Genomic DNA, 11,090 nt, shown 5'->3' with positions numbered 1-11,090 from the left:
TAGACCTCCGGTGAGCTGGGTTTGTCAATTGATTTGTCTTTTTTTTGCGGGATGAATCCGCGCGGGAAACCGACCAGGGGCAAGGCGAAACAACATTCAAAAAAAGAATATATCACCAATTCCCCATTCAATCTACTTTACCACAGTTATACGATCGGGGGGGGTCACTATTTACATCATTTCCCAAGTATGATCTTATTGCTATCGCGTGACACACAGAATAGATCTCTCAACCAATTCGTGCTTTGCAAATTATTTCCAGTACAGTATTCGAGTGGTTTTGCTTTCTGAGCATGCGCACAGGCTGATCTCAATTTACAACGAGTAATCTAATTTATCACATTATTTCTAATCGGTTCTCATATTACACACCGTATTTATCAACAGTACTAGAGTGTTACACCCACGTCATTACCATTGCCCAGATACGTCATGAAATATGCAGGATCGGACAAATCTTTGGCATTACCATAATAGAATATGATATGAAACACCTGAAACATTTATATGTCACTCTTGACCGTGTTGTTCAATCCAACAAACCAAACTCGTTACTTTGTGTTTATGCAGATTGTAAACCGCTGCGGCTTTATTCATAGGTAGTGTGTGAATCTATACGGTGTTCAATTGATATGTAGATTGTAAACCGCCATGGTTGTATTAATATGTAGATTGTAAATCACTATGGTTGTATTCATATGTAGATTGTAAATCACTATGGTTGTATTCATATGTAGATTGTAAACCGTCATGGTTGTATTCATATGTAGATTGTAAACCTCTATGGTTGTATTAATATGCAGATTGTAAACCGCCATGGTTGTATTGATATGTAGATTGTAAACCGCCATGGTTGTATTGATATGTAGATTGTAAACCGCCATGGTTGTATACATATGTAGATTGTAAACCGCCATGGTTGTATTCATATGTAGATTGTAAACCTCTGTGGTTGTATTAATATGCAGATTGTAAATCACTATGGTTGTATTGATATGTAGATTGTAATCCTATATGGTTGTATTCATATGTAGATTGTAAACCTCCATGGTTGTATTCATATGTAGATTGTAAACCACTATGGTTGTATTCATATGTAGATTGTAAACCTCCATGGTTGTATTCATATGTAGATTGTAATCCTATATGGTTGTATTCATATGTAGATTGTAAACCTCTATGGTTGTATTCATATGTAGATTGTAAACCACTATGGTTGTATTCATATGTAGATTGTAAACCTCTATGGTTGTATTCATATGTAGATTGTAAACCACTATGGTTGTATGCATATGTAGATTGTAAACCTCTATGGTTGTATTCATATATAGATTGTAAACCTCTATGGTTGTATTCATATGTAGATTGTAAACCTCTATGGTTGTATTCATATGTAGATTGTAAACCGCTATGGTTGTATTAATATGCAGATTGTAAACCACTATGGTTGTATTCATATGTAGATTGTAAACCACTATGGTTGTATTCATATGTAGATTGTAAACCTCTATGGTTGTATTCATATGTAGATTGTAAACCTCTATGGTTGTATTCATATGTAGATTGTACACCACTATGGCTGTATTCATATGTAGATTGTAAACCTCTATGGTTGTATTCACATGTAGATTGTAAATCACTATGGTTGTATTCATATGTAGATTGTAAACCACCATGGTTGTATTCATATGTAGATTGTAAACCTCTATGGCTGTATTCATATGTAGATTGTAAACCTCTATGGTTGTATTCACATGTAGATTGTAAATCACTATGGTTGTATTCATATGTAGATTGTAAACCACCATGGTTGTATTCATATGTAGATTGTAAACCTCTATGGTTGTATTCATATGTAGATTGTAAACCTCTATGGTTGTATTCATATGTAGATTGTAAACCTCTATGGTTGTATTCATATGTAGATTGTAAACCGCCATGGTTGTATTCATATGTAGATTGTAAACTTCTATGGCTGTATTCATATGTAGATTGTAAACCTCTATGGTTGTATTCATATGTAGATTGTAAACCTCTATGGTTGTATTCATATGTAGATTGTAAACCGCCATGGTTGTATTCATAGGTAGATTGTAAACCTCCATGGTTGTATTCATATGTAGATTGTAAACCTCTATAGCTGTATTCATATGTAGATTGTAAACCTCCATGGTTGTATTCATATGTATTTTGTAAACCTCCGTGGCTGTATTCATATGTAGATTGTAAACCTCTATGGCTGTATTCATATGTAGATTGTAAAAGTCCATGGCTGTATTCATATGTAGATTGTAAACCTCCATGGCTGTATTCATATGTAGATTGTAAACCTCTATGGCTGTATTCATATGTAGATTGTAAACGTCCATGGCTGTATTCATATGTAGATTGTAAACCTCCATGGTTGTATTCATATGTAGATTGTAAACCTCCATGGCTGTATTCATATGTAGATTGTAAACTTCTATGGCTGTATTCATATGTAGATTGTAAACCTCCATGGTTGTATTCATATGTAGATTGTAAACCACCATGGTTGTATTCATATGTAGATTGAAACCTCTATGGTTGTATTCATATGTAGATTGTAAACCTATATGGTTGTATTCATATGTAGATTGTAAATCACTATGGTTGTATTCATATGTAGATTGTAAACCACCATGGTTGTATTCATATGTAGATTGTAAACCTCTATGGTTGTATTCATATGTAGATTGTAAACCACCATGGTTGTATTCATATGTAGATTGTAAACCACTATGGTTGTATTCATATGTAGATTGTAAACTTATATGGCTGTATTCATATGTAGATTGTAAACCTCTATGGTTGTATTCATATGTATATTGTAAACCTCCATGGCTGTATTCATATGTAGAATGTAAACTTCTATGGCTGTATTCATATGTAGATTGTAAACCTCTATGGTTGTATTCATATGTAGATTGTAAACTTCTATGGTTGTATTCATATGTAGATTGTAAACCTCTATGGTTGTATTCATATGTAGATTGTAAACCTCCATGGTTGTATTCATATGTAGATTGTAAACTTATATGGCTGTATTCATATGTAGATTGTAAACCTCTATGGCTGTATTCATATGTAGATTGTAAACCTCCACGGTTGTAATCATAAGTATGCACTCATACAGTGCGCCGCGCACCGACCTCGGCAGCGCGTCGGTCGATACTGTACTGCCTTCGTGCATACTTTGAGGTATTCTCGTAATAACCTTATATTATATATTACAGCATTGTCAATATCCCTGAATTTTGTGAGGTAATCATTACACATATTGGATTCTGATAAACTGCAGTTAGGCCCAAAACGAGCATAGTGTTAACGGTCAACATAAATACTATACAGTGAATTCTAAGTTGCCACTACACGTCGGATTAAGAAATAACAACGTTGCGGTTGTGCCAAAAGTACTGAAACAATTGTTCGGTGTATTGGTATTATGCAATAGACAGCAATGCAAGCACTCGAAAAAATGACTATTGTACACATATAACCAATGCATCAATTCCTAACTGTGTTTTTTTAATCGATTAAAAGCGAAAGAAATACTGATTTTGGTGCTTTCATTCGTTTTGGTTTGTGATGTAAATTAACCTTAGTTCAGTTTTCGGTGCCAGACATTTTACCTCGTGTATATAAGTTCACCTGAACTGTGACGTTAACCACGCTCCCACTATACATAGAAAATATGACATTATTTGCGTTTTTTCCGATTTAAACATTTACAGATTTCATCAATGTTCCATATGGGCAAGTAATTAGTATTTGACGCCCTCCCTCTAAATGCGCCAGTATTGGGGGGGGGGGGCAAACCACTGTGACAACCATCTTCCTACTCCTAAAGAGCACTGTATATGTATATAGGTTGTTTGAATCATACTTGATTCAAGTGAATGTTATATATACATGTATATACACTGGTAAAATTAAGTCCAGTCACTTAAAGCGGGCCCGATGTTAAAGCGGGGAAGTCGTCACCTGCGCAGCGTCAGATGGCCATAGCGTATCTTATTTACAAACATGCATTTACCCACGAGCCTTTGCGTTTTTAGCGTGTGTTGTTATCGTCGCTTGGGACTCAATTCCCGCGCGACGACCCTCCCGCTTTAAATGTAAAATTAAGATATGTTTGTGTAACGTTGTTGATTTATACCAATGAACCATTTTTGTTATGTCCCACGACATTGTTGACCACGTGTTCTGCTTGTTGCATGTAATATCAAATATACGTCCGCTGACTCACCATCGGGCTTGCTGACTCCTGCGGGCTCGTTAACTTAAAGCGGGGAAGTCGTCACGTGCGCACGCGCGGGAATTGAGTCCCAAGCCACGATAACAACACACGCTATAATAATAATAGAAACGCAAAGGCTCGTGGGTACACGCTTGTTTGTAAACAATGACACGCTATGGCCATCTAACGCATGCGCAGGTGACGAGGCCAACTGACTTATCATCCGGCCCACTGACTTAACATCTGGCCTGCTATCTTGCCATGGGGCCCCATGACTTACCATCGGACTCGCTGACTTACCATTGGGCCGATGACTTACCATTGGCCAGATGACTTACCATTGGACCCGATGACTTACCATTGGCCCGATGACTTACCATCGGACTCGCTGACTTAAAATTGTAAGTTTAAAGGATTGCATTTGAGATTTCACTTTCTCTCATTGGACCCAGTCGATATCCGCCACTGGTGGCAGTATATCAATATCTGACAATTCATCTGACAGAGGAAAGCCATACTTAGGGACGGACGTAATTGGGTATAAATAACTATTTCAAAACCAATCATTATAACTAATATCATGTGGACTACGTGTGTTAGAAGCCTAATAGTTGTCCCGACTAGTTTAGATATTGTTTTTTTTTTGTGCTGAATTTATGTTTGCATTATTGTAGTATGGTGACCTCAGTGTTCTAACAAAAATGTTTCAATAACCCTAATTCGTAGAGTAGAGTCGGCATATTGGTAACAAAAACAAACTATGAAACTATAAATCCCCACCAAAAAAGTTGTTTGTGACAATTCTGATCACGGTTTTTATTGCATATGCTGTGATAATTTTATTGACCAATTGTTTTTATTGATCAATTGTTTTTACATGATATGTGACTGTGGTCCTAACATGATAATGGTATGCTCGGTAATACAATAGACAAATCCAATTCCACATTCGTTCAATGCGCGCTGCCTGGCCTTCTTGCGCTGATTTGGCTTTATAAATGTCTCCCTCTTGTGGCCAACTTTGTTGTTACTTTGATTAAAGACGATAGTTGGCGGTTTATCGCTGATCGTTGATGTTCTGATGCTGCTTTCAAGTTCCGGCGTGAGGTGGGTAAGATGCGAGACGTCACCTTTAAAAACAAACAAATAAACAACCAGAAAAATGAACACATATATAAAAAAAATTGAAAAGGAGTAACAAAAAATTAATAAATAGCCTGAATGATAACTAACAAGTTCTAATTCCAATTTTGTGATTTGAATATTACTGTTTGCCTCAGCAAAGGCGTTATTTGCCGATCTGTTATTAAAATATTAAAAAACCCAAATTATTTATTTATTTATTTATTTATTTATTTATTTATTTATTTATTTATTTATTTATTTATTTATTTATTTATTTATTTATTTATTTATTTATTTATTTATTTATTTATTTATTTATTTATTTGTTTGTTTGTTTGTTTGTTTGTTTGTTTATTTATTTATTTATTTATTTATTTATTTATTTATTTATTTATTTATTTATTTATTTATTTATTTATTTATTGTGTCGTCTGGATGAAGTCTAACAGCATGAGATTGAATACGCAGCATCTAACATGGATGGAGATTATATCAGATAAACCCCCGACGCTGAATTTGTAAATTACTTAAAGTTGTCTTTCTTCTGCTGACACACGAGACGACCCGGTGGGCGTCGGGACTGAAAACGAAGCCATCTCTATTTTCACACCTTGGGTGTTATAATAGCGGCAAGACTTGCAAGACCGCACAAAGAGGATTTGCCGTCGTGGCAAAATGTTTCAATAACTTGTTTTTTAAAGTGTCGAAACAGCGAAGATGCTGCTCTAGGCGTTCGAGCGGCAAGAACATAGAAAGAAATTAGTACATTAAATACGTAGGAGCTTCTTGTCATTGGTTCAGCACTTTCTTGTCCAGCGGGCCGAGTATGAAAACTATGAAATTTTGATGTGGGCGACTTCTCGGTAACGCACAGTCGAACGAGATCGGATTATTTGAATTGCTCTAATCATTTTATACCCCGGCGAGGGTAAATTGAAACTGTGTCCCCATGGCAACGTGAATTTACGATAAATTGGTGTAATCATTTACATGGATAATATTGCATTACTATATAAAGTGCGAGAGTTCGTTTCGAATCGGTTAAACGTTCCGTGTGTAAATCGTGATTTAATCTTGTGTTCTTGAAACAAACATGACGACAATATCTCCATGTTCTTTACAAGCGTATATTTTGCTATAATATTATGCGTAGTATTTTAGTATATAAAAAACACTTTGTGCACTACAAAATTCAGTCGATATTATATAATTAATTTTTGAAATTATTTTTGTTTCCAAAGCGCCAAGCCCATAATTTATTAATATATAGTTGAAACGTATATATACGTATAGTAAATTTCTGATTATATTACCCTGTGGGAAACTTGTGTAATAATGAAAAACAATTTGTCTGAACACAAAACACAATTACTGGAACCATTAGCTCCGTGTTTGAACAAAAGCCTTGTATAATCATTGCTACGATGTTCTACTAAAGATTTACAACAATAGAAAACATTAATTATTGTATTAGGACATCACTGCAATTATCAGTTTAATCGTTGACTGATCAAAAACAAAATGGCTACATTGGTGATAATTAGTCTGTTGCCATTGTTGATGGAAGTGTGAAATGGGTTGGATTCTCGATTCGCTTTTAATCAAACCTATTGGTGATGTGTGGTGGGAATGTTGTTTTTCTTTGTTATCCAATTCACACCCGATTCAAATTCTACAACCTGATATCTAAAAAAATATGTTATTTATTTGTCGTCGTCAATACCGCTCGTGTGCACAAAGACAATGCTCGGCTTCTTGGTGATTGACAGTGAAAGACATCTTAGCATCCAACCTTGTCCAACACGTCCAACACTCAAACTACATAGTGGTTGTAGAGGAACCATTGGATGGGGGTAGTGTGATACGTCATTCACGGTATCAACTACAGGTGGTTGTAAACGAAATAAATATATCCCGCGTACATTGCAAATGGACAATTTAGAAAACAGCGGCCGCTATCATCTTTAAAACGATTTTTACCACTAATACACACGAATTCTGATATATATATACACATGTATTACTCAATGGCACTGTGAAAAGTTTGAATAAAATCACGCAAAAGTGTGAAAATATTTAGCCGATTCCTGGTGGTAAACTTACGAGTTTCTCTACATGCACTTAGTTTGCACATGGAAGATCATAGTACCTTCCATGGTTTTCATGGGTCGGGTAAGTTATACGGCGGCGTTTTTTCACTGGGGTTCAACTGGAAACTGTTCACATGGAGCACCGGGACATTGGTGTGTTGATGTTGTAATTTTGTATGTGTTTGATATCAAAAACAGCAGGTTCTCCACAAAAATACGGCAGATCGATTCTTATCATTAATAACGTGACACGTCCGACTGTTTAGGCACACAGTTCGTGGTAGCTGCATTGATTCAGGATTTTATATCTCTTATGTTTTACGACAGTGCAGATATATCTAAAGCGTCAATGTGGTTGTGCTGCGTGTGTTTCAAATTTCGTGTAAACAACAATGTTTGTGTGCGCGTTGTATACCATGGTCACGACGTGACTTGACGACCATGACGCACAATGGACATGTTTTACGAGGATAAATAAATATGGAGGGGGGGGTAATCCCAACGAGGGCTTTGTGAAATTGATCATCACTAAGCAGACAAACGCGTAATTATAACGCTTTACATCTAAACAAAGTAATTCCGCCCAGCTTCACCGAATTCATATGATCTTAGCCAAAAGGCAACTTGGGGATTTAAAAACCATAGGATAATACTCCGAGAATTATGAGAAAATGTCCAAGATGTTCTGTATTTTTACGATAACTGTCATCGTTTCCAGCGGCTCTCTTCACTTATCAACATCAATAACCCGAACAAGATCGGTAATAACACGGCGGGACGTTTTGAGGAATCTAGAATGTCGCCCTCTAGGGGCGATTAGAGGAAATTGACACGCTCTTTGAAGGGAAGGTAAGACGGATTTTGCTGTATGTTCTTTATTTATTTCATCGAGGTGTCACATTTGCGCAGGCTTCTGCGATAAACTTCAAAATCTTATGAAAATTATCCCTGTCCACGTGCATTAAATTCTCAATTTCATCTAGTCGTTTTCCGGAGTGTTTCTTTTATCTTCCCGCGTCGGTCACGAACATCACCGGGTGTCGTAGCCGGATTGTGATTTATTTAACCGGAATACCAGTACTAAATCATTGATCAAAAGACGAGAATTTCAATAAAAATATACAGTGTTTATAAAATAGAGCAATTAGGGTACATTATAGGGCATTTATTCAACTATGGTGACTTCAGAAATCAACAACAATGCCAAACAATGCCGTATACTTTCTACTGAACCTTTCTCTTCGTATCACGGCATTAACTGTCTGTTGTGAATAAAGAAAAACACACAAAACGCTGCCGCGCCTATTGTGGCTAGTCTCGATGCATTTACCCCCCTCCCCTCCCTCGCTATACTAAGCTAAACCAACCGGTTAATTTAACCAATATCAATTGATAATACCTTAAAGTTTCTCACGACCTTAGACTAGTGGGCCCACACCAACACGTGCCGGGCCGGGAGAGAGTTACAAATCCCCCATCGCATTGACGGCTGCCCATGGAGAATAAAATTGTTTAAGTAATGAACGAAAAAAACATAAACAAAGTAGGTGATATGGACAACACACTGTTTGATTCCAATATCAACGTAATACTGATCGTCATTTATTCGTTTATGTTTCCTGTCAGTGGACAGTACATGTACTATGTAATCTTATAATGAAGCCATCTACACTTGTAAATGATATATGTACGAGAAAGCATGTTAACCATATACACGGTGGTCAAAGAATCCCTACATTAAAATAGGCGAGCAAAACATCCGTACATGGGAACAACCGGGATGGGTATCTCTGCATGGATACGAAGTAACGCTGTTTCGTAACAACTGGGCAAAGTATCCATGTGGTGGGGGACAGGTGCGCACATATCTATGTAGTGAGGTTATAAGAGTAACGCATCCCACATATCTTTGCATGGGAACAAGGGAATGAAACATTTTCCTGCATGGGAGCAAATTATCCTTCGCGGGAACATTGTTGGGGAGTAAATGTAGTGTGTAGCAGTTAACTCCCCGGGGTAAGATTGGGGAAGACTATACCGGAACAGAACCAGACAGATCAGTTGTATGCAAAAAACACAGTGGTGGTTTATTGCCAGATAGACTGATATAGTAAGTAGTAACAACAGATGAACACTGGTGAAATACACAAATTCTGAGTATATATACTCTCTGAACGAACGTGATAGAAAACACAACTCTATAAAGTAGCAATCGTAACATAAATATAAAATTGGCGGGAATGTGTACGATAGGTCAATAACATCTCGCCTGTGATAGGCTAAAATTAAAACAATCTGATTGGCTGAGAGATTTATCTCAGAATCCGAGACGTAACGTTACATGACTGCTTCTCTAAAAACATGAGGGCAATATATCCGAGCTGTGTGAATATGTGAGTAAATCCCAGCATAAGAACAAGTGGGCAAATTATCATCGCATTGGGGCAAGAACAAGGGAATGCTCACTCGGCACTAGTAAATTGGCTTATTCAGAAAGATGTGTAAGTAACCCTCAATTCGAGCAAAAAGCGTGCCTCGATGTTTATTTCAGCGGAGCTAATTAAACAATGAGTTATGATGTCATGGATAAGCCGGTTGAGACAAAAAACAACAACAACGATTGAATCAATCTTGCTTTGAAATGCATTAGCACAATTATTGTCAATTAAGATTCAAATGTCACATCAAATCTTACTATTACTACTACTATAGTATGTCAGCGAAAGATGGTGATTTTGTGTACAGGGTAGCGTACTTAAAGCGTCACAGACGTCACACCGCGACGTATTCGATATGGGACCCATATAGTAAATGGTCTTTTTTAATTTAATTTAGTTAAATATTATGTATTAGCTGATAAGCGAGATAGTTAAAATAAACTAAGACGTACGTGAAATTAAATATATATTTGTTTAACATACTAGTATACAGTTAAAATCCAATAAATAATATGAAATGAAAAATACATGCCGCACATTACATGACATTTTAATCAAATTGTAGCCGCGACATTTACCAAGTATGTCCGGGTAGAATGAACTATTTGTTTTTTTGTTAGACATAATGTTTTTTTTGTTTTTTTTTTAGTGCCAGCTAATATTTTTATTCATACAATAACACCTCTTTTGCAGTATCACTTTGATGGTTATTAACCCATACATTCTTATTGTATTTGCATAATACAACAACTAACCTTAAACCGATATATCCCCGAGGCTGATAAACACTTCGTTGGTGCATTCATACTATATCTAGCACACGAGATAATCCCGTTGGACGGCTTATTTAGCTTTCTCATACTATTCGCAGCGCCAGTCCTTCGGCGACGGACGCCGCTTCTTATAATCGATTCAACTACAAGCGTGGGTCGTCTTGTGTTTGGTATATACTAGTATGAGAAGCTGGGTCACGTGATGATTAATACCGCTGGATGATTAAGAAACTATAGGGGAAAAGTGGTCGTCTGTGTCACTTGGACCGTGCACAGAGATCAACACCGCGACAAAAGAGCGTGGCAGTGGGGGGAACAACCGAATACTTTTTTTTTCTAAATCCTATCACTTTTTAGTTAAGTGTTAGGGGAACGAAACAATAACTGATACATTAACGCCTGT

General features: G+C 36.6%; 1 long non-coding RNA gene across 1 annotated transcript; it reads right to left on the bottom strand.

Annotated features, from left to right (window-relative positions):
- Positions 1–5,062: 5,062 nt before the first annotated feature.
- On the bottom strand, positions 5,063–10,857 carry LOC144360295 (uncharacterized). The gene is made up of 2 exons (XR_013422190.1): positions 10,670–10,857; positions 5,063–5,391 (listed from the first exon to the last, which is right to left on the bottom strand). It is a non-coding gene; the product is annotated as an uncharacterized LOC144360295 (long non-coding RNA).
- Positions 10,858–11,090: the final 233 nt, after the last annotated feature.

The sequence above is a fragment of the Saccoglossus kowalevskii genome, chromosome 9 (genome assembly GCF_978046115.1).
Source record: "Saccoglossus kowalevskii chromosome 9, keSacKowa6.1, whole genome shotgun sequence".
NCBI classification, from domain to species: Eukaryota; Metazoa; Hemichordata; class Enteropneusta; family Harrimaniidae; genus Saccoglossus; species Saccoglossus kowalevskii.
The sequence above is the reverse complement of the archived record's forward strand: the minus strand, read 5'-3'. Positions and strand labels throughout refer to the sequence as shown.